General features: G+C 39.4%; 1 long non-coding RNA gene across 2 annotated transcripts in view; it reads right to left on the minus strand.

The window, feature by feature from the left end:
• LOC102549242 (uncharacterized) overlaps nucleotides 1–24,644 on the minus strand; it is a 1,084,685-nt gene that overhangs the window by 540,620 nt on the left and 519,421 nt on the right. The gene's annotated exons all lie outside the window — the stretch shown is intronic.

Consider the following 24,644-nt stretch of genomic DNA (forward strand, 5'->3'; position numbering starts at 1 on the left):
AAAGTGGCTATGAATCCCAGGAGCTTAAGGCAAGGAGAACTCTGCATTCAAGGTCACCTGGGACAAAGCAAGTCCCAGATCCAGGCAAGGTGGTACACACTTTTAATCTTGGACACACCTCTGCTGGAGACATAAAGACATGAGAAGAAGGAAGTACTCTTTTTTTCTGCTTGCCTGCTTTGTGGGATAAAGTCACTGCTAAATCCTTGGACTTCCATTCATAGCTGCTGATGATCATTGCTGGGGAGTTGGACTGTAGACTGTAAGACATCTATGAATTCTCTTACTATATATAGACTACCCATAAGTGCTGTGATTCTAGAGAAGACTAAGACAGTCACTGAGGTTATTTACTGTATGGAGCAAAATGCTGAGTCCTGTTTATCAAGTCTGTTAGTCTATGTCTTTTTATTGGGAAATTCAGTCCATTAATGTTAAGAGATACTAAGGAATATTGATTATGGTTTCCTATTACTTTGTTGTTAGAGGTGGAATTATGTTTCTGTGGCTATCCTCTTCTGGGTTTTTCTGAAAGAATATTAATTTCTTGTGTTTTCTAGGGTGTAGTTTCTCTCATTGTGTTGGAGTTTTCCATCTGTTATCCCTTGTAGGGCTGGATTTGTTAAAAGATGTTGTGTAAATTTGGTTTTGCTATGGAATATCTTGGTTTCTCCAACTATGGTAATTGAGAGTTTTGCTGGGTATAGTAGCCTGGGCTGGCCTTTGTGTTCTCTTGGGATCTGTATGATATCTGCCCAGGATCTTCTAGCTCTCATAGTCTCTGTTGGGAAGTCTGGTGTAATTCTGATAGGTCTGCTCTTATGTGTTACTTGACCTTTTTTTCTCTTACTGCTCTTAATATTCTTTCTTAGTTTTGTACATTTGGTTTTTTGACTACTATGTGACAGGAGAAATTTCTTTTCTGGTAAAATCTATTTGGAGTTCTATAGGATTCCTGTATATTCATGAGCATCTCTTTCTTTATGTTAGGGGAGTTTTCTTCTATAACTATGTTGAAGATGTTTAGTGGCTCTTTAAGTTGAAATCTTTGCTCTCTTCTATACCAATTATCATTATGTTTGGTCTTCCCATTGTGTTCTGGATTTCCGGGATGTTTTCACTTTGGAGCTTTTTGCATTTTGCATTTTCTTTTGACTATTGTGGCAATGTTTTCTATGGTATCTACTGCTGCTACGATTCTCTCTTTTATCTCTTGTATTCTGTTGATGAAGTTTGCATCTAGGACACCTAATCTCTTTCATAGATTTCTATCTCCAGGGTTGTCTCTCTTTGTGATTTCTTTATTGTTTCTATTTCCATGTTTAAATCCTGGATGGTTTTATTTAATTACTTCACGTTTTTGGTTGTGTTTTCCTGCAACTCTTTAAGGAATTTTTGTGTTTTCTCTTTAAAGGCTTCTACTTGCCTTTAAAGTTACGCATTTCCCCACTGAGAATTTTATTTTTAGTATAACTTGCTGTGGACTCAGTCCTCAGTATTTAGTTTTTTAACCCCATTGCTTACAGTCTGTTCTCTGATCTTTCTTATCCTAGCGATGTTAGGTGATTTAGGTTCTAATGGTTTCAACATTAAAGCTTCCTATATTGTAATTTGAGAGATATTTTAGCCTTTTACCTTTTAAGATTCTTGCCTTTGCAAGGTTACAGAATTTTGAATTAGAATCAGTCCCATTTTCAAAGAAAATTGTATCCTAACATTAGGGGTTAAATTGTATATGAATGAACATTAGAGGCAGAATTCAGCTGATAACAGTGGTATTCCAGACTCCATGCAGCATTCTGGAAACCACTGCACCTGGCATCTGTGAACAGGACAGTTAGAAGTTCAATTATTCCCTTTTATAAGGAGTTTTTCTTCACTCCTTCTTTTTTTTTTTTTGGTTCTTTTTTTCGGAGCTGGGGACCGAACCCAGGGCCTTGCGCTTCCTAGGCAAGCGCTCTACCACTGAGCTAAATCCCCAACCCCTTTATAAGGAGTTTTTAATGCCACCTTGGCCTACAAGAAAGCTTCCCTAAAGTCAATAAATAAAAATGAACAAAGCAAGCAAAAAAGAGAAATCACAGAAATCACAGTATATGGAGGTACAGCCTTTAATCCTAGCACTCAAATGCAATGGCAGGCATAGGCACCTGGTTAGGGACAGGTGCAGAAGCATGGTCTGTGGCAGGGGCAAATCTCTAATGCTTAGGCCATCTTTCAAAAGTAGGCTTCTGAACCTGTAGGTTTGAACCCCATTGAGGCTAGATGGCACTTTCATAGAGCCGTATATCTGATATTTACATTACATTTCATAAAAGTTGCACAATTATATTTACGAGGTTGTTGTGGGAAATAATTAAAAAAAAATGATGCACCATCCCAAGCTAACTCTAGCTACTCTCTGATCCCAGTGATCTCAGTGCCTCCATGGCTAGCCCCATGCAGAGACCACCAATCTTGAGGCTTTCTTGCTGCAGACTCTGCTCACATTCCGAGCCATCTGCCTCCTGTGATTATAGTCAAAATTCCAAATATCACGATAAAATCAAAACTCTAGAGGCTTGCAATTTGTCAAACAGATTAATATCAGTAAATTCTCAACCCGCAAAATGCCCGAAAATGAATTCAGAGCCAATTGATATTGAGATAATCTGCCCATCTAGATAAGACAAATTGTCCTCTAATTATCCTTCCCTTGTTACATATTCATAGCTACCTATAGCTATTTAAAATCACACAGATCTGGGACTTCCTTCTCTTCCTCCACTTTTCTTCCTTCTCCTTTCTCTCCTATCTCTTCCACCTCTCAAGAACTATCAGTCCACATTCCTTTTCTACTGTTCAATCACAGGCTCTAATCTGGTCTTTTATCTACACTTACCTGCTTACATACAGCAAACTACAAACAACAAAAATAATTTTATGAGTGGGGGCCACCACAACTTGAGGAACTGAATTAAAGTTTAGCAGCATTATGAATGTTACGAACCACTTATCAAGAGGTTGAGGCAGAAGGATTCAAATTATAATGCTATTGAAAAACAATACCCTAGTCCTCTCTAACCAAACCAACAATTATGCTTGTTCAGTAATACAGAGTGGGCCAATTTGCTTAGCTCAAAAAGGACTTTCCACAACTGACAAATTACACTCAAATTAATCTGGTCTTTTTTTTCCCAACAATATCTCTAATCATAAGAACATTTAAAGGCACACCTATGTAAAACTTTTTTAGGGAAAATCACACTGGAATTTCTTTCTAACATATAGACTTTCAGTATATACAGAAGGATTCAAGAGAGAATCTTTAGGAAGCCTTACTCCTACATTCTGCAAGAAATGTTAATTCTCTGAGACTAGAAGTATCCAGTGTGTTACATTTCCACTGGATCTCACACAGCATAGTATTGTTTAAAGCTCCAAACTATTGACTTTTGCTTCTCATATGGCGACACTACAGTTCTTAGAAATATAAACTATTAAGAAGAAGAAAGGAACAAGAAAGCAGAAAATGGAGAAATGCATGTGATAATGAATGGTAAATATGACAGAAGTATATAAAAGAGAGAGATGAAATTATCACAGTGCAATCATCTCTTTTGTACAATTAATATCCTCTTTCACATAAAATGTATTTAAAACCTGTCCTGTGACCCAGCTGCTTCATTTTACTTGCATGATTATCTCCAGGACGGTAGCTCCTCCATGCCATATTCTGTAACATACAGTTTGCAGACAATTCATTAAAATACTTTAATTTGTACAATTATGATTTTTACACATATTTATTTATTCAAGAAAGTGTATCTCTGGCTTCCTCATTTTCCTGAGGAGTTACATTGTCAACATCTAGTGCACTGGGGGCCCTGTGTATGGTCACACACCACCAGGACACAGGGGATGCAGAGCAACGGCAGAAGCAACTGCACGCACTTGCAAGGTTTATTAACTCTTATATAGATAGGGATACGCATTACTTCAATGTCCATTTTGGCAAAATACCATAAGATCGTTATTCCCACAATACCAGGAAAAACTGAGGCAAGACTAAACAAAGAAATATGACTAAACAAATATTTATCCTCAAAATATTCATGTAACAAATCATCCCTCTTCTTTTTATCAAAATATACTCGCCATTACCAAGAGAGCATGAGAATCGCTTCCACAGAAACAGGACACAGCAGAACATAGTTTAAGGCCAAGTTAGAAAAACATTTTCTTCTCAAGGGTGACATTCCAGCTCTTACTTGCACCTGTCACCAGTTCTTACTTGACCCTGCCTGGGAGCTGCATCTCTATGTCTCAACATTACATGACTATCATACTTATTTTATAGCAAATTTTCCTAGGAGTAAATTATCTTTTTCTACAAAATAAAATTTGGACTTGGCTGGTTTAATTTCCCAGAGGATACACAGACTAAAAACCTAAGTACTAACAATCTAGGGGCTAATAGCTACATCATCTCCATGGTGAAAGATTAAGAAATGCAACCACAATAGGCATCCTTCAAATTTTTACATTAGTGTCATCCTTTCTGATCTTTTTAAAAAAGTATTTTCTTATATATTATATCTGAGAGGTTCCTGTCCACATCCCTCCCCAAGTATATCCTTACCGCCTGTCTTGGCACAAGAATCTGCCATTACCACCACCACCCCTACCACCATCCTTCAGAAAGCTCTAACATCCCAGGGTTAAAAAACTAAGAGTGCATAAAAAGTTACAATAAGAATAGGCACATTTGATCATATCAATGCTAGACAAAGGCAATCCAGTATAAGGAGAAAGTTCCCATGAATAGGCTAAAGAGTCATGTTGAATGGACTTAGAACAAATAAACAAACAAAAAACATTGTGAGTGAGAAAAGCCAGGGCAAGAAAATCAAACATGATATGTACTCACTTATAAATGGAAAGATCCACTTATAAGCTGTAAAATAAAAATAACCCTGCTACAATCTACAGATCCAGAGAGGTTAGGTAACATTGTAGTTTGATGTCAGGATGCAAGTGTAGTACCATGAAAGGAACCGTTGTCCTCAGTTGAGCTAAGGCTAGAAGCCTCCGAAAGCCTGAAGAGATAGTAGGAGATGTGCCTGCTCCCGACCACCAAGCCCCTATCACTAAACACAACACCCCTACCCCCATAGATCTGTGGCCATCAGTCAAGTAAACGCAACACCCCAAGTACTCCACATGTAGATAATGAAAAGGACATGACCACAGGTCATGTCTTCTCAAGACGAATTTCCATGCTAATGAGCTATATACAGACCTGGAGAGTGTAGCCAATAAGCTTTTCTTCCTAGACCTTCCTCCTGGTAAAAGGTGTTTAATCTCAGGCTTACCTGGAGAAGAGGGTATGGTTATACACATCCAATTTCTGCCATGACAATAAATGCCTTAGAACTATGGACTGCCATTTTTCATCAGGATCCACCTTTGGGAACCATGGAGAACACCTTTACCTATAGATCCATCATTTAGTATCCTGTAGAAGGTGTCTCTTTATTTGCAGCCATGACCACCACCACGCTCAAGCCATGTCTGTAGCTGTCAAGACAAAGACTCTCACCATGGGACCAGATGGAATGCCCCTGAAACTTTCCCCTAACCCTGGACTACATCCAGCCCTTGGGCCATGACACTGATCTAGGCTCTTCCATGCCTCTCAGAAGCATCTGGGTGTCCAACAGTCTGAGAACCAGACTGCCCCAACCTCTTCTCAGGTTCAGGTATCCAGAGCCAGCTTCAGCTCTCAGACTTTGCTTTCCCAGCACTAAGCAGGCTCCTGGGGCTTCTCTACTCCCCAACATTCACCTAGCAATGGCTTAGGGTAAGCTCAGTCAATCCCCAAGTCCTGCATCCCAAATCAGCAGCACCCTGTGGTGGAGCTGATAGAGTATCCACAGTCCTATATTCAAGGATCAAGGGAACACAACATTTTCTATTCTATTTCTTTATACTGACAGACTTTCCATGGTAACATCAAGCTATAAAGCTGTTAAATATATGCAAAGGAACAGATCACATCTCTACAGGTGCATTACTCTCTGTAAGCCCCCAATAAGTCCCAGTTACTTGATTCTCTATCCCATGTTCTCATGGTGTCCATACTCATCCAATTCCTATGATATTTCCCTCTCCAGTCTATATGACTTTTAGTACTCTAGCTATGTTTGCATGTGGGATTCTGCATGTGTTTTCCTCAATTGCTAGATGAAATCTCTCTGTTCACTTTGATGATAATTATGACAGGTTCCATGCCCAGAACACTTTGCAAGCAAGACAAACTGGAAGTTGAGGATTCATAGCTGTGTCCATGTCCCTTTAGGAACCTGACAGTGATAGATTCTGTGCTGCTTTCATAGATTTCATGAACTTTCTACTGATTAGGTTTCTACTTTTTCCCCCAAATTCTGCCCCCATTTTCTGTCATTTCTTAAAATATTTACACACTTCCCTGCCACCATTTATCACTTCTCTAACCAAGCATTATCTCCCACAGTCCATCTGAAGAAAATCAATTCGAGTTCCCCTTAACAAGGAGATCCTTAAATTCCTTACTATAGCCCTCATTTATACTTAGCCTCTCTGGGCCTGTGGATGATAGCATCATCTTCTTTGGTTTTACAACAATATCCTCTTATGAGTGAATGACATATCTTTCATGGGTGTAGGTTACCTTACTCAAGTAGATGTTTTCTAGTCTCATCCAATTGTCTACAAATTTCATCCTGTAAATATTTTTAAAGGGTGATTAATACCCCATTTAAGAAAGGAACAACACAGTTTCCCGCCTGCACCAAGAGCTGAAAGCCAGTTGCCAGTCCAACCTACACATCTGAGAGCAGAGGTAAGACCAACTCTTCTGCTCCAAGCCACCCACCTAGTGACCTCAGGACACAAAAATGCAGAAGTCATCTGAGATATGGCACTTCTGGTTTCTGCCTACACCTGCAGCCGAACCCATACCACAGATCTCTATATGCAAATCCCACGGGGGAGAGCTGGACTATCAGAAACTGGGAAAAACCTGAGATCTCAGAGGACACCACCACTTCTGTTCACATTGCTGGCCCAAGAAAATCCTAACAAGTGCACTCTGGATACAAGAACCTAGGAGCAGGCTGTGCCAGAAACCTTCTGGTGTCTGCCTCTGCCAACAGTCAAAAGCCAGTTGCCTGGAGCTCTGACACACCTGAGAGTAGATGTAAGAACAACTCTTCTGCTCCAAGCCTGGAGGCATCAGGTCACAGAAACCTAAGAGCAGCTCTCTGTTCTAAGATATAGCTGAAAGCAAAAAGGTCTACAGGAGTGCTGACACACAGGCTTACAGGAGGGTTAAGCCACTGTCAGAGACAGAAAGACAAGCCACCAACATAGACAACCTGATGGCAAGAAGCAAGCATAGGAACCTAATCAACAGAAACCAACACTACTTGGCATCATCAGAGCCCAGTTCTCTCACCAAAACATATACTGGATATCCCAACCCATTGTAAAAGCAAGATTTGGATTTAAAAATCACATCTCATGGGGCTGGGAATTTAGCTCAGTGGTAGAGCGCTTACCTAGGAAGTGCAAAGCCCTGGGTTCGGTCCCCAGCTCAAAAAAAAAAAAATCACATCTCATGATGATGATAGAGGACTTTAAGAAGGACATAAATAACTCTCTAAATAAATACAGGACAACACAGGTAAGCAAGTAGAAACCCTTAAAGGGGAAACACAAAAATCCGCTAAATAATTACAGGAAAATACAACCAAATAGGTAAAGAAGGAATTGAACAAAATCATCCAGAATTTAAAAATAGAAATAGACAGAATAAAGAAATCAAAAAGGGATTCAACCCTGGAGAAAGAAAACCTAGGAGAGAGAATAGGAGTCAGAGACACAAGCATAACAAATAGAATACAAGATATAGAAGACAGAATCTCAGGGGCAAAAGACACCATAGAAAACATCGACACAACTATCAAAGATAATGTAAAATGCAAAAACCACCTAACCCAAAACAACCAGGAAATGCAAGACACAATAAAAATATCAAACCTAAGGATAATAGGTATAGAAGACAGAGAAGACTCCCAATTTAAAGGGCTAGTAAATATTGTCAACAAAATTTTAGAAGAAAACTTCCCTAACATAAAGAAAGATGCACATAAACATACAAGAAGCCTACAGAACTCCAAATAGATTGGTCCTAGTAGAAATTCCTCCTGTCTTGAAACACCAAATGCACAAAATTAAGAAAGAACATTAAAAGCAGTAAGGAAAAGAGGTCAAGTAACATATCAAGACAGTCTATCAGAGTTACACCAGACTTTTCTCCAGAGACTATGAAAGCCAGAAGATCCTGGACAGATGTCATACAGACACTAAAGAACACAAATGCCAGCCCAGGCTAATATATCCAGCAAAACTCTCAATCAACATAGACGGAGAAACCAAGAAATTCCATGATAAAACCAAATTTATACAGTATCTTTCCACAAATCGAGCACTACAAAGGATAATAGATGGAAAAGCCCAACATAAGGAGAGAAACTACACCCTAGAAAAATCAAGAAAGTAATCTTGCAATGAACCCAAAAGAGAGACAAACAAACATTAATTCCACCTCTAACAACAGAAGTAACAGGAAACAACAATCACTATTCTTTTAATATTTCTTAACATCAATGGACTCAATTCCCCAATAAAAAGACATAGGCTGGATACTTAAATAACCCAGCATTTTCCTGCATACAAGAAACACACTGCAGTTAAAAGGGAGACACTACCTCAGAGTAAAAGTTGGAAAACAATTTTCCAAACAAATGGTCCAAACAAACAAGCTGGAGTATCCATTCTAATATCAGATAAAATAGACTATCAACCAAAAATTATCAAAAAAGATAAGGAAGAATAATTCATATTCATCAAAGGAAAAATCCACCAAGATGAACTATCCATCCTGAACATCTATGGTCCAAATGCAAGGGTACCTACATTCATAAAAGAAACCTTACTAAAGCTCAAAGTACACATTGTACCTCACAAAATAATAGTGGGAGATTTCACCACTCTACTCTCATAATGGACAGGTCATGGAAACAGAATCTAAATAGAGACATAGAGAAACTAACACGTTATGAACCAAATGGATTTAACAGATATTTATAGAAAATTTCATCCTAAAACAAAAGAATATGCATTCTTATCAGTCCCTCATGGTACCTTCCTAAGAATTGACCATATAATCAGTCACAAAACAGGCCTCAACAGATAAAAGAAGATTAAAATAATCCCATGCATCCCTTCAGATCACTACAGAGTAACCTGGTCTTCAATAAAAACAATAATGACAGAAAACCAACATATACATGGAAGCTGAAAAATACTCTACTCAATGATAACTTGGCCAAGGAAGAGATAAAGAGATTAAAGATTTTTGGAATATAATGAAAATTAAAGCAGAACATACCTAAACTTGTGGGACGCAATGAAAGCAGTGCTAAGAGGAAAACTAAGCTCTGTGTACCTCCAAAAAGAAATTGACGAGAACATATACTAGCAGGTTGACAGCATACCTAAAAGCTCTAGAACAAAAAGAAGCAAATACACCCAAGAGGAGTAGAAAGCAGGAAATACTCAAACTCAGGGCTAAAATCAAACAAGTAGAAAGAAAAAGGACTATACAAAGAATCAACACAACCAGGTGCTGGTTCTTTGAGAAAACCAACAAGATAGATAAACCCTTAGCGAGAATAAACAGAAAGCACAGAGAATGTATCCAATAAAATAAGAAATGAAGAGGGAGACATAACAAGAGAATCTGAAGAAATTCACAAAATCATCAGATTCCACTACAAAACTATATATTCAACAAAACTGAAAAATCTGGATGAAATGAACAATTGTCTAGACATATACCAGGTACCAGAGCTAAATTGGGATAAGATAAACCATCTAGACTGTCCCAAAACTCCTAAAGAATTAGAAGGGGTTATTAAAAGTGTCCCAACCAAAAATGGCAGAGGACTAGATGGGTTTAGTACAGAATTCTATCAGACCTTCATAGAAGACCTCATACCCATACTGTCCAACCTATTCCACAAAATAGAAACAGAAGGAGCACCACTCAATTTCTTCTACAAAGCCACAGTTACACTTACACCTAAAGCATAAAAAGACCTAAGAAAGAAAGAAAAAATTAGACCAATTTCCCTTTTCAATATTGACTCAACAATACTCAATAAAATTCTCACAAACCAAATCCAAGAAAACATCAAAGTGATTATCCAGCATAATCAAGTAGGCTTCATTCCAGAGATGCAATGATGGTTCAATATATGGAACTCCTTCAACGTAATCCACCATGTAAACAAACTCAAAGAAAAAAATATATGATCATCTCATTAGATTCTAAGAAAGCATTGGACAAAATTCAACATGCCTTCATGTTAAAAGTCTTGGAAAGATCAGGACTTAACATACCTAAATATAGTAAAACAATATACAGCAAATAGTAACCAACATCAAATTAAATGAAGAAAAATTTGAAGAACTCTCAGGAAAATCATGAATTAGGTAAGACTCCCTACTCTCTCCCTACTTATTCAATATAGTACTAGAAATCCTAGGCAGAGAAATCAGACAACAAAATGTGGTCACAGGGATACAAGTGGGAAAAGAAGTAGACAAAATGTCACTATTTGCAGATGATATGATAGTATACTTAAGTGACTCCAAAAGTTCCACCAGAGAACTACTAAGCCTGATAAACAACTTCAGCATAGTGGCTGGATATAAATTACCTCAAACAAATCAATAGCCTTCTTTTACTCAAAGGATAAAGAGGCTGAGAAAGTAATTAGGGAAATGACACACTTCCCAATCATCTCAAACAACATAAAAGACCTGGGTGTGACGCTATCCAATCAAGTGAAAGATCTGTATGACAAGAACTTCAAGCCTCTGAAGAAAGAAATTGAAGATCTTAGAAGATGGAATGACCTCCAATGCTTATGGATTGGCAGGATTAAGATAGTAAAAATGGATATTTTGCCAAAAAAGATCTGATCTACAGATTCAATACAATTACCATCAAAATTCGAACTCAATTCTTCATATACTTAGAAAGTGCAACTTGGAAATTCATTTGGAATAACAAAAAACTCAGGATAGCGAAAACTATCCTTAAAAATAAAGGAACTTCTGGGGGAATTATCATCCCTGATCTTATGCAGTATTACAAAGCAATAGTGATAAAAATTGCATAGTATTGATACAGAGACAGGCAGGTAGATCAAGGAAATAAATTGAAGACCCAGGAGTGAAGCCACACACCAAAAGTCACTTGATCTTTGACAAAGGAGCTAAAATCATTCAGTGGAAAAAAGACAGTATTTTCAACAAGTAGTGCTGGTTCAACTGGCATGTAGAAGAATGCAAATCGCCCCACTCTTATCACCTTGTGCATAGCATAAGTCCAAGTGAACCAAGGACCTCCACATAAAACAATATACACACAAACTCATAGAAGAAAAAGTCTTATCTTAGAACAAATAGGCACTGGGGAAATTTTCCTGAACCAAACACCAATGGCTTAAGCTCTAAGGTCAAGAATAGACAAATGGGAGCTGATAAAACTGCAAAGCTTCTGTAAGGCAAAGGAAAATGTCTTAAGGATAAAACAGTAATGAACACATTAGTAAAATATCTTTACCAACCCTATATTGGATAGGGGGCTAATATCCAATATATAAAAAACTCAAGAATGTCTGCTCCAGAAAGCCAAATAATCCTATTTAAAAATGGGTTACAGAGCTAAATAAAGAAATCTCAGCTGAGAAATACCTAAAGAAATGTTCAATATCCTTAGTCATCACAGAAATGCAAATCAAAACAAACCTGAGATTCCACCTCAAGCCTGTCAGAATGGCTAAGAACAGAAATTCAGGTAAGAGACAGATGCTTGCAAGGATGTGGGGAAAGAGGAACACACCTCCATTGTTGGTGGCATTGCAAGATGGTACAACCAGTCTGGAAATGAGTTGGGAGATTCCTCATTGCATTACCTGAGGATCCAGCTATACCACTATTGGCATATACCCAAATGATCCTCCAACATACAACAGAGACACATGCTCCACTATGTTCAAAGCAGTCTTATTTATAATAGTCAGAAGCTGGAATGAACCCAAATGCACTTCAACAGAAGAATTGATACAGAAAATGTGGTACATCTACACAATGGAGTACTACTCAGCTATCATAAACAATGACTTAATGAAATTCATAGTCAAATAAATGGAACAAAAAAAAATCCTGAGTGAGGTAACCCAATCACAAACACACACACACACACACACACACACACACACACAAACACACACACACACACACACATACACACACACATGGTCTGCACTCATTAATAAGTGGATATTAGTCCAAAAGCTGATACAATAAACAGACCACATGAACCTCAAGAAGAAGGAGCACCAAAGAGTGGATGCTTCAGTTCTCCTAAAAAGGGGTAACAACAATTTTCAAAGAGGAGATATGGAGATAAAGTTTGGAGCAGAGACTAAAGGAATGGCAATTTCAGAGCTTGCCCCACCTGGGGATACAGCCTATCTATACACAGCCACGAAAACTAGACAATATTGATGAAGCCAAGAAGTGCATACTGACAGGAGCCTGATATAACTCTCTCCTGAGAAGCTCAGCCAGAGTTTAAAAAACACATAGGCAAATGCTGGCAGTGAACCTTTGAACTGTGAACGGCCTCCAATGGGAGGAATTAGAGAAAGGATTGAAGGAGCTGAAGGGGCTTGCAACCCCATAAGAACAACAATACTAACCATCCAGAGCTCCCAGGGACTAAACCACTACCCAAAGACTACAGATGGACAGACCCATGGCTCCAGCTTCATATATCGCAGAAGATGGCCCTGTTGGGCACCAATGGGAGAAGCCCTTGGTCCTTCCAAGGCTGGACTTCCTAGTGTAGGGGAATGTTTTGATGGGGAAGCAGGAAGGGGAGTTGTTTGGGATAGGGATTACCCTTATATAAAAGGGAAGTGGGGTGGGATAGGGGACTTATGGATGGGAAACTGGGAAAGGAAATAACATTTGAAATGTAAATAAAAAATATCCAATAAACAAAATGAAAGAAATGAACCACATATTTTTATCCATTCTCAGTTCTCCTGTTGAGGGAACGTCTAGGCTGTTTTAAGTTTCTTTCTATAATGAGTTAAGTGGCTATTAACCTAGAATGGTAAGTGCTTTTTGATGTCAGGTATATTCTGGGTGTGTGCCCAAATCTGTTATAGCTGAGTCTTGAGGTAGACTTACTGCAAGTTTTCTGGGAAATTATCATATTGACTTCCAAGTGACTGAACACAAATGCACTATCACCAAAATGATAGTAGTGTTTCTATTGTGGGATATCCTTGTCAGCATTAGCTGTCAATTGTGTTTTTAATTATAGCCATTCTGACAGAAGTAAGATAAAATTGCAAAGTCATTGTTATTTGCATTTTCCAGGTGGCTATGGCTAAGAATCTAACAGTATTGAACATTTCTTTAAACGTTTCTTTTGAGATACCTTTGTTGAGAGCTTCTTTGTTTAAATTTGTACCCCATTTTTTAATTGGGTTATCTGTTTTATTGGTATGTAATTACTTGAGTTTTTTATATGTTTTGTATATTAGCTCACTGTTAGATGTAGGGTTGGGAAAAGCCTTTTCCAATTATATGGACAGCCATTTTTCTTATTGATGGTGTCCTTTACCTTAAAGATGTTTTGGTTCCATGAGGTCCAATTTATTAATTGATGGCATTAGTGCCCATCCTTTTCTCTTCTGTTTAAGAAAATGTTTCCTTTGCCAATAATTCAAGACTTTTTCCCACATCTCTTCTATCAGATTCAGTATATCTGGTTTAAATTGGGGTCTTTGATTTACTTGGACCTGAGTTTTACCCAGGGTTGTAATGTAGGCCTATTGGCAATCTTCTACATACTGGCATTTAGTTAGACCAGCAATATTTGTTAAAGATGCCACCCCCCCAATTATGTATTTGTTGAGACTTCCTCGAAATTCAGTCACCATTAGGATGGTGATTTAATTTTCAGTCTTTTTTTTTCTTTTTTTTTTAATCTTTATTAACTTGAGTATTTATTTACATTTTGATTATTATTCCCCTTCCCGGTTTCTGGGCCAACATTCCCCTAGCCCCTCCCCCTCCCCTTCTATATGGGCTTTCACTCCCCATCCTCCCCCCATTACCACCCTTCCTCAAACAATCACATACACTGGGGGTTCAGTCTTGGCAGGACCAAGGGCTTCCTCTTCCACTGGAGCTCTTACTAGGCTATTCATTGCTACCTATGTGGTTGGAGCACAGGGTCAGTCCATGTATAGTCTTTGGGTAGTGACTTAGTCCCTGGAAGCTCTGGTTGGTTGGCATTGTTGTTAATATGAGGTCTCGAGCCCCTTCAATCTTCCAGACCTCTCTCTGATTCCTTCAACTGGGGTCCTGATCTTAGTTCAGTGGATTGCTGCTGGCATTAGCCTATGTATTTGCTCTATTCTGGGTGTATCTCTGAGGAGAGATCTACATCCAGTTCCTATCAGCCTGCACTTCTTTACTTCATCCATCTTATCTAGTTTGGTGGATGTATATGTATGTGGGGCAGTCTCGGATTGGGTGTTCCTTCTGCCTCTGTTCTAAATTTTGCCTCACTATTACCTGCCAAGGGTTTTCTTGTTCCCCTTTTAAAGAATTGAGTGAAGCATTCGCATTTTGGTCATCCTTCTTTAGTTTCATGTATTCTGTGCATCTAGGGTAATTCAAGCATTTGGGCTAATAGCCACTAATCAATGAGTGCATACCATGTGTGTTTTTATGCGATTGGGTTACGTCACTCAGGATAATATTTTCCAGTTCCATCCATTTGCCTATGAATTTCATAATGGCATTGTTTGTGATAGCTGAATAATATTCCACTGTGTAGATGTCCCATATTTTCTGTATCCATTCCTCTGTTGAAGGGCATCTGGGTCCTCTCCAGCTTCTGGCTATTATAAATAAGGCTGCTATGAACATAGTGGAGCATGTGTCTAAGTTATATGTTGAGGCATCTTTTGGGTATATGCCCAAGAGAGGTATAGCTGGATCCTCAGGTAGTTCAATGTCCAGTTTTCTGAGGAACCTAGAGACTGATTTCAAGAATGGTTGTACCAGTTTGCATTCCCACAAGCAATGGAGGAGTGTTCCTCTTTCTCCACATCCTCGCCAGCATTTGCTGTCAACTGAGTTTTGATCTTAGCCATTCTCACTGGTGTGAGGTGAAATCTCAGGGTTGTTTTGATTTGCATTTCCCTTATGAATAAAGATGGTGAACATTTCTTCAGGTGTTTCTCAGCCATATGGCATTTCCAAGCTGTGAATTCTTTGTATAGCTCTGAACCCCATTTTTTTTTGGTTCTTTTTTTCAGAGCTGGGGACCAAACCCAGGGCCTTGCGCTTCCTAGGCAAGCGCTCTACCACTGAGCTAAATCCCCAGCCCCTCTGAACCCCATTTTTAATAGGGTTATTTGTCTCCCTGCGGTCTAACTTCTTGAGTTCTTTGTATATTTTGGATATAAGCCCTCTATCTGTTGTAGGATTGGTAAAGATCTTTTCTCAATCTGTTGGTTGTCATTTCGTCCTAACAACAGTGTCCTTTGCCTTACAGAAGCTTTGCAGTTTTATGAGATCCCATTTGTGATTCTTGATCTTAGAGCACAGGCCATTTGTGTTTTGTTCAGGAAATTTTCTCCAGTGCCCATGTGTTCAAGATTGTTCCCCACCTTTTCTTCTATTAGTTTGAGTGTATCTGGTTTGATGTGGAGGTCCTTGATCCACTTGGACTTAAGCTTGGTACAGATTGATAAGCATGGATCGATCTGCATTCTTCTACATGTTGACCTCCAATTGAATCAGCACCATTTGCTGAAAATGCTATCTTTTTTTCCATTGGATAGTTTTGGCTCCTTTGTCAAAAATCAAGTGACCACAGGTGTGTGGGTTCATTTCTGGGTCTTCGATTCTATCCCACTGGTCTATCTGTCTGTCTCTGTACCAATACCATGCAGTTTTTATCACTATTGCTCTGTAATACTGCTTGAGTTCAGGGATAGTGATTCCACCAGAAGTCCTTTTATTGTTCAGGATAGTTTTAGCTATCCTGGGTTTTTTGTTATTCCAGATGAATTTTCAAATTGTTCTGTCTAACACTGTGAAGAATTGGATTGGTATTTTGATGGGGATTGCATTGAATCTGTAGATCACTTTTGGTAAAATGGCCATTTTTACTATGTTAATCCTGCCAATCCATGAGCATGGGAAATCTTTCCATCTTCTGAGATCTCCTTCAATTTCTTTCTTAGGGGCTTGAAGTTCTTATCATACAGATCTTTTACTTGCTTGGTTAAAGTCACACCGAGGTATTTTATATTATTTGGGACTATTATGAAAGGTGTCATTTCCCTAATTTCTCTCGCGGCTTGTTTCTCTTTTGAGTAGAAGAAGGCTACTGATTTATTTGAGTTAATTTTATACCCAGCCACTTTGCTGAAAGTGTTTATCAGGATTAGTAGTTCTCTGGTAGAACTTTTGGAATTGCTTAAATATGCTATCATATCATCTGCAAATAGTGATATTTTGACTTCTTTCCCAATCTATATCCATTTGATCTACATTTGTTGTCTGATTGCTCTGGCTAGAACTTCAAGAACTATATTGAATAATTGGGGAGAGAGTGGGCAGCCTTGTCTAGTCCCTGATTTTAGTGGAAATGCTTCAAGTTTCTCTCCATTTAGTTTAATGTTAGCTACTGGTTTGCTCTATATGGCTTTTACTATGTTTATGTATGGGCCTTGAATTCCTATTCTTTCCAGGACTTTTATCATGAAGGGGTGTTGAATTTTGTCAAATGCTTTCTCAGAATCTAATGAAATGATCATGTGGTTTTGTTCTTTCAGTTTGTTTATATAATAGATTATGTTGATGGTTCTCCATATATTAGACCATCCATGCATGCCTGGGATGAAGCCTACTTGATCACAGTGAATGATTGTTTTGATGTGCTCTTGGATTCAGTTTGCCAGAATTTTATTGAGTATTTTTGGTTGATATTCACAAGGGAAATTGGTCTGAAGTTCTCTTTGTTTGTTTGGTTTTTGTGTGGTTTAGGTAAAAGAGTAATTGTGGCTTCATAGAAGGAATTCAGTAGCTCTCCATCTGTTTCAATTTTGTGGAACAGTTTGCATAGTATTGGTATTAGGTCTTCTATGAAGGTCTGATAGAATTCTGCACTGAACCTGTCTGGACCTGGGCTCTTTTTGGTTTGGAGACCTTTAATGACTGCTTCTATTCGTTAGAAGTTATGGGGTTGCTTAAATGGTTTATCTGTTCCTGCTTTAACTTCGGTACCTGGTATCTGTCTAGGAAATTGTCCATTTTCTGCAGATTTTCATGTTTTATTCAATATAGGCTTGTGTAGTAGGATCTGATGATTTTTTGAATTTCCTCTCATTCTGTAGTTATGTCTCTCTTTTCATTTCTGATTTTGTTAATTTGGACACACTCTCTGTGTCCTCTCATTAGTCTGGCTAAGGGTTTATCTATCGTGTTGACTTTCTCAAAGAACCAACTTTTGGTTCTGTTGATTCTTTCTATGGTCCTTTTTGTTTCTACTTGGTTGATTTCAGCTCTGAGTTTGATTATTTCCTGCCTTCTACTCCTCCTGGGTGTATTTGCTTCTTTTTGTTCTAGAGCTTTTAGGTTTGCTGTCAAGTTGCTGATATATGTTCTCTCCTGTTTCTTTCTGCAGGCACTCAAAGCTATGAGTTTTCTTTTTTTTTTTTTTTTTTTTTTGGTGATGCTTGTATCTACAGCTCCTTGTCTCTTCCTTTGGTTTTCTTTCTTTTTTTTTTTTTTTATTAACTTGAGTATTTCTTATATACATTTCAAGTGTTATTCCCTTTCCCGGTTTCCGGGCAAACATCCCCCTCCCCCCTCCCTTTCCTTATGGGTGTTCCCCTCCCAACCCTCCCCACATTGCCACCCTCCCCCCATAGTCTAGTTCACTGGGGGTTCAGTCTTAGCAGGACCCAGGGCTTCCCCTTCCACTGGTGCTCTTACTAGGATATTCATTGCTACCTATGGGGTCAGAGTCCAGGGTCAGTCCATGTATAGTCTTTAGGTAGTGGCTTAGTCCCTGGAAGCTCTGGTTGCTTGACATTGTTGTACTTTTGGGGTCTCAAGCCCCTTCAAGCTCTTCCAGTTCTTTCTCTGATTCCTTCAACGGGGGCCTATTCTCAGTTCAGTGGTTTGCTGCTGGCATTCGCCTCTGTATTTGCTGTATTCTGGCTGTGTCTCTCAGGAGCGATCTACATCCGGTTCCTGTAGGCCTGCAATTCTTTGCTTTGTCCATCTTCTCTAATTGGGTGGCTGTATATGTATGGGTCATAGGTGGGGCAGGCTCTGAATGGGTGTTCCTTCAGTCTCTGTTTTAATCTTTGCCTCTCCCTTCCCTGCCAAGGGTATTCTTTTTCCTCATTTAAAGAAGGAGTGAAGCATTCACATTTTGATCATCCGTCTTGAGTTTCGTTTGTTCTAGGGATCTAGGGTAATTCAAGCATTTGGGCTAATAGCCACTTATCAATGAGTGCATACCATGTATGTCTTTCTGTGAATGGGTTAGCTCACTCAGGGTGATGTTTTCCAGTTCCAACCATTTGCCTACGAATTTCATAAACTCGTTGTTTTTGATAGCTGAGTAATATTCCATTGTCTAGATGTACCACATTTTCTGAATCCATTCGTCTGTTGAAGGGCATCTGGCTTCTTTCCAGTTTCTGGCTATTATAAATAAGGCTGCGATCAACATAGTGGAGCACGTGTCTCTTTTATATGTTGAGGCATCTTTTGGGTATATGCCCAAGAGAAGTATAGCTGGATCCTCAGGCAGTACAATGTCCAATTTTCTGAGGAACCTCCAGACTGATTTCCAGAATGGTTGTACCAGTCTGCAATCCCACCAACAATGGAGGAGTGTTCCTCTTTCTCCACATCCTCGGCAGCATCTGCTGTCACCTGAGTTTTTGATCTTAGCCATTCTCACTGGTGTGAGGTGAAATCTCAGGGTTGTTTTGATTTGCATTTCCCTTATGACTAAAGATGTTGAACATTTCTTTAGGTTTTTCTCAGCCATTCGGCATTCCTCAGCTGTGAATTCTTTGTTTAGCTCTGAACCCCATTTTTTAATAGGGTTATTTGTTTCCCTGCGGTCTAACTTCTTGAGTTCTTTGTATATTTTGGATATAAGGCCTCTATCTGTTGTAGGATTGGTAAAGATCTTTTCCCAATCTGTTGGTTGCCGTTTTGTCCTAACCACAGTGTCCTTTGCCTTACAGAAGCTTTGCAGTTTTATGAGATCCCATTTGTCGATTCTTGATCTTAGAGCGTAAGCCATTGGTGTTTTGTTCAGGAAATTTTTTCCAGTGCCCATGTGTTCCAGATGCTTCCCTAGTTTTTCTTCTATTAGTTTGAGTGTGTCTGGTTTGATGTGGAGGTCCTTGATCCACTTGGACTTAAGCTTTGTACAGGGTGATAAGCATGGATCGATCTGCATTCTTCTACATGTTGCCCTCCAGTTGAACCAGCACCATTTGCTGAAAATGCTATCTTTTTTCCATTGGATGGTTTTGGCTCCTTTGTCAAAAATCAAGTGACCATAGGTGTGTGGGTTCATTTCTGGGTCTTCAATTCTATTCCATTGGTCTATCTGTCTGTCTCTGTACCAATACCATGCAGTTTTTATCACTATTGCTCTGTAATACTGCTTGAGTTCAGGGATAGTGATTCCCCCTGAAGTCCTCTTATTGTTGAGGATAGCCTTAGCTATCCTGGGTTTTTTGTTATTCCAGATGAATTTGCAAATTGTTCTGTCTAACTCTTTGAAGAATTGGATTGGTATTTTGATGGGGATTGCATTGAATCTGTAGATTGCTTTTGTTAAAATGGCCATTTTTACTATATTAATCCTGCCAATCCATGAGCATGGGAGATCTTTCCATCTTCTGAGGTCTTCTTCAATTTCTTTCTTCAGTGTCTTGAAGTTCTTATTGTACAGATCTTTTACTTGCTTGGTTAAAGTCACACCGAGGTACTTTATATTATTTGGGTCTATTATGAAGGGTGTCGTTTCCCTAATTTCTTTCTCGGCTTGTTTCTCTTTTGTATAGAGGAAGGCAACTGATTTATTTGAGTTAATTTTATACCCAGCCACTTTGCTGAAGTTGTTTATCAGCTTTAGTAGTTCTCTGGTGGAACTTTTGGAATCACTTAAATATACTATCATGTCATCTGCAAATAGTGATATTTTGACCGCTTCTTTTCCGATCTGTATCCCCTTGATCTCCTTTTGTTGTCTGATTGCTCTGGCTAGAACTTCAAGAACTATATTGAATAAGTAGGGAGAGAGTGGGCAGCCTTGTCTAGTCCCGGATTTTAGTGGGATTGCTTCAAGTTTCTCTCCATTTAGTTTAATGTTAGCAACTGGTTTGCTGTATATGGCTTTTACTATGTTTAGGTATGGGCCTTGAATTCCTATTCTTTCCAGGACTTTTATCTTGAAGGGTGTTGAATTTTGTCAAATGCTTTCTCAGCATCTAATGAAATGATCATGTGGTTCTGTTCTTTCAGTTTGTTTATATAATGAATCACATTGATGGTTTTCCGTATATTAAACCATCCCTGCATGCCTGGGATGAAGCCTACTTGATCATGGTGGATGACTGTATTGATGTGCTCTTGAATTCGGTTTGCCAGAATTTTATTGAGTATTTTTGCGTCGATATTCATAAGGGAAATTGGTCTGAAGTTCTCTTTCTTTGTTGTGTCTTTGTGTGGTTTAGGTATAATAGTAATTGTGGCTTCGTAGAAGGAATTCGGTAGGGCTCCATCTGTTTCAATATTGTGGAAAAGTTTGGATAATATTGGTATGAGGTCTTCTATGAAGGTTTGATAGAATTCTGCACTAAACCCGTCTGGACCTGGGCTCTTTTTGGTTGGGAGACCTTTAATGACTGCTTCTATTTCCTTAGGAGTTATGGGGTTGTTTAACTGGTTTATCTGTTCCTGATTTAACTTCAATAACTGGTATCTGTCTAGGAAATTGTCCATTTTCTGAAGATTTTCAAGTTTTGTTGAATATAGGTTTTTATAGTAAGATCTGATGATTTTTTGAATTTCCTCTGAATCTGTAGTTATGTCTCCCTTTTCATTTCTGACTTTGTTAATTTGGACACACTCTCTGTGTCCTCTCGTTAGTCTGGCTAAGGGTTTATCTATCTTGTTGATTTTCTCAAAGAACCAGCTTTTGGTTCTGTTGAATCTTTCTATGGTCCTTTTTGTTTCTACTTGGTTGATTTCAGCTCTGAGTTTGATTATTTCCTGCCTTCTACTCCTCCTGGGTGTATTTGCTTCTTTTTGTTCTAGAGCTTTTAGGTGTGCTGTCAAGCTGCTGACATATGCTCTTTCCTGTTTCTTTCTGCAGGCACTCAGCGCTATGAGTTTTCCTCTTAGCACAGCTTTCATTGTGTCCCATAAGTTTGGGTATGTTGTACCTTCATTTTCATTAAATTCTAAAAAGTTTTTAATTTCTTTCTTAATTCTTCCTTGACCAGGTTATCATTGAGTAGAGCATTGTTCAATTTCCACGTATATGTGGGCATTCTTCCCTTATTGTTATTGAAGACCAGTTTTAGGCCGTGGTGGTCCGATAGCACGCATGGGATGATTTCTATCTTTCTGTACCTGTTGAGGCCCGTTTTTTGACCAATTATATGGTCAATTTTGGAGAAAGTGTCATGAGGAGATGACAAGAAGGTATATCCTTTTGCTTTATGATAGAATGTTCTATAAATATCTGTTAAGTCCATTTGGCTCATGACTTCTCTTAGTCTGTCGACATCACTGTTTAATTTCTGTTTCCATGATCTGTCCATTGATGAGAGTGGGGTGTTGGAATCTCCCACTATTATTGTGTGAGGTGCAATGTGTGTTTTGAGCTTTAGTAAGGTTTCTTTTACGTATGTAGGTGCCCTTGTATTTGGGGCATAGATATTTAGGATTGAGAGTTCATCTTGGTGGATTTGTCCTTTGATGAATATGAAGTGTCCTTCCTTACCTTTTTGGTTGACTTTTAGTTGAAAATTGATTTTATTTGATATTAGAATGGCTACTCCAGCTTACTTCTTCTGACCATTTGCTTGGAAAGTTGTTTTCCAGCCTTTCACTCTGAGGTAGTGTCTGTCTTTGTCTCTGAGGTGTGTTTCCTGTAGGCAGCAGAATGCAGGGTCCTTGTTGCGTATCCAGTTTGTTAATCTATGTCTTTTTATTGGGGAGTTGAGGCCATGATGTTGAGAGATATTAAGGAATAGTGATTATTGCTTCCCGTTATATTCATATTTGGATGTAAGGTTATGTTTGTGTGCTTTCATTCTTGTATCTACAGCTCCTTGTCTCTTCTTTTGATTTTCTATATCCAGGGTTGTTTCCATATGTTCTTTCTTGATTGCTTCTATTTCCATTTTTAATTCCTTCAATTGTTTGATTGTGTTTTCCTGGAATTCTTTCAGGGATTTTTGTGTCTCCTCTCTATGGGTTTCTACTTGTTTATTTATGTTTTCCTGGAATTCTTTCAGGCATTTTTGCGATTCCTCTCTGTAGGCTTCTACTTGTTCTCTAAGGGAGTTCTTCATGTCTTTCTTGAAGTCCTCCAGCATCATGATCAAAAATGATTTTGGAACTAGATCTTGCTTTTCTGGTGTGTTTGGATATTCCATGTTTGTTTTGATGGGAGAATTGGGCTCCGATGGTGCCATGTAGTCTTGGTTTCTGTTGCTTGGGTTCCTGCGCTTGCCTCTCGCCATCAGATTATCTCTAGTGTTACTTTGTTCTGCTATTTCTGACAGTGTCTAGACTGTCCTATAAGCCTGTGTGTCAGGAGTGCTGTAGACCTGTTTTCCTCTCTTTCAGTCAGTTATGGGGACAGAGTGTTCTGCTTTCGGGTGTGTAGTTTTTCCTCTCTACAGGTCTTCAGCTGTTCCTGTGGGCCTGTGTCTTGAGTTCACCAGGCAGCTTTCTTGCAGCAGAAAATTTGGTCTTACCTGTGGTCCTGAGGCTCAAGTTCACTCGTGGGGTGCTGCCCACGGGCTCTCTGCAGCGGCAGCAACCAGGAAGACCTGTGCCGCCCCTTCCGGGAGCTTCAGTGCACCAGGGTTCCAGATGGTCTTTGGCTTTTTCCTCTGGCGTCCGAGATGTGTGTGCAGAGAGCAGTCTCTTCTGGTTTCCCAGGCTTGTCTGCCTCTCTGAAGGTTTAGCTCTCCCTCCCACGGGATTTGGGTGCAGAGAACTGTTTATCTGGTCTGTTTCTTTCAGGTTCAGGAGGTGTCTCAGGCAGGGGTCCTGCCGCTCCTGGGCCCTCCCCCACGGGAGCCCAGAGGCCTTATACAGTTTCCTCTTGGGCCAGGGATGTGGTCAGGGGTGAGCAGTGTTGGTGGTCTCTTCCGCTCTGCAGCCTCAGGAGTGCCCACCTGACCAGGTGGTTGGGTCTCTCTCTCACCTGGTCTGGGAGCAGAGAGCTTCTGCGGGACGGGATCCGCGGGTGTGGGATCCGGTAAACACAGAACGTGCCCGGTCCTAGAGGAATTCTGCTTCCGTGTGTCCCAAGCTCACCAGGCAGCTTTCTTGCAGCAGAAAAGTTGGTCTTACCTGTGGTCACGAGGCTCAGGTTCGCTTGTGGGGTGCTGCCCAGGGGCTCTCTGCAGCGGCAGCAACCAGGAAGACCTGTGCCGCCCCTTCCGGGAGCTTCAGTGCACCAGGGTTCCAGATGGTCTTTGGCTTTTTCTTCTGGCGTCTGAGATGTGTGTGCAGGGAGCAGTCTCTTCTTGTTTCCCAGGCTTGTCTGCCTCTCTGAAGGTTTAGCTCTCCCTCCCACGGGATTTGGGTGCAGAGAACTATGAGTTTTCTTCTTAACACAACTTTCATTGTGTCCCATAAATTTGGGTATGTTGTACCTTCATTTTCATTAAACTCTAAGAAATCTTTAATTTCTTTCCTTATTCCTTCCTTGACCGGGTTATCATTGAGTAGAGCATTGTTTAACTTACATGTATATGTGGGTGTTCTTTTCTTATTGTTATTGAAGAGCAGCTTTAGCCTGTGGTGGTCTGATAGGACGCGTGGGATTATTTCTATCTTTCTGTACCTGTTGAGGCCTGTTTTATGACCAATTATATGGTCAGTTTTGGAGAAAGTACCATGAGGTGGTGAGAAGAAGGTATATCCTTTTGTTTTAGGATAGAATGTTCTGTACATGTCTATTAAGTCCATTTGGTTCATGATTTCTCTTAGTCTGTCTATGTCTCTGTTTAATTTCTGTTTCCATGATCTGTCCATTGATGAGAGTGGGGTGTTGAAATCTCCTACTATTATTGTGTGAGGTGCAATGTGTGTTTTGAGCTTCAGTAAGGTTTCTTTTATGTATGTAGGGGCCCTTGTATTTGGAGCATAGATAGTTAGGATTG

This window comes from Rattus norvegicus, chromosome 7 (genome assembly GCF_021556685.1).
Source record: "Rattus norvegicus strain SHRSP/BbbUtx chromosome 7, alternate assembly SHRSP_T2T, whole genome shotgun sequence".
In the NCBI taxonomy this organism is placed as follows: domain Eukaryota; kingdom Metazoa; phylum Chordata; class Mammalia; order Rodentia; family Muridae; genus Rattus; species Rattus norvegicus.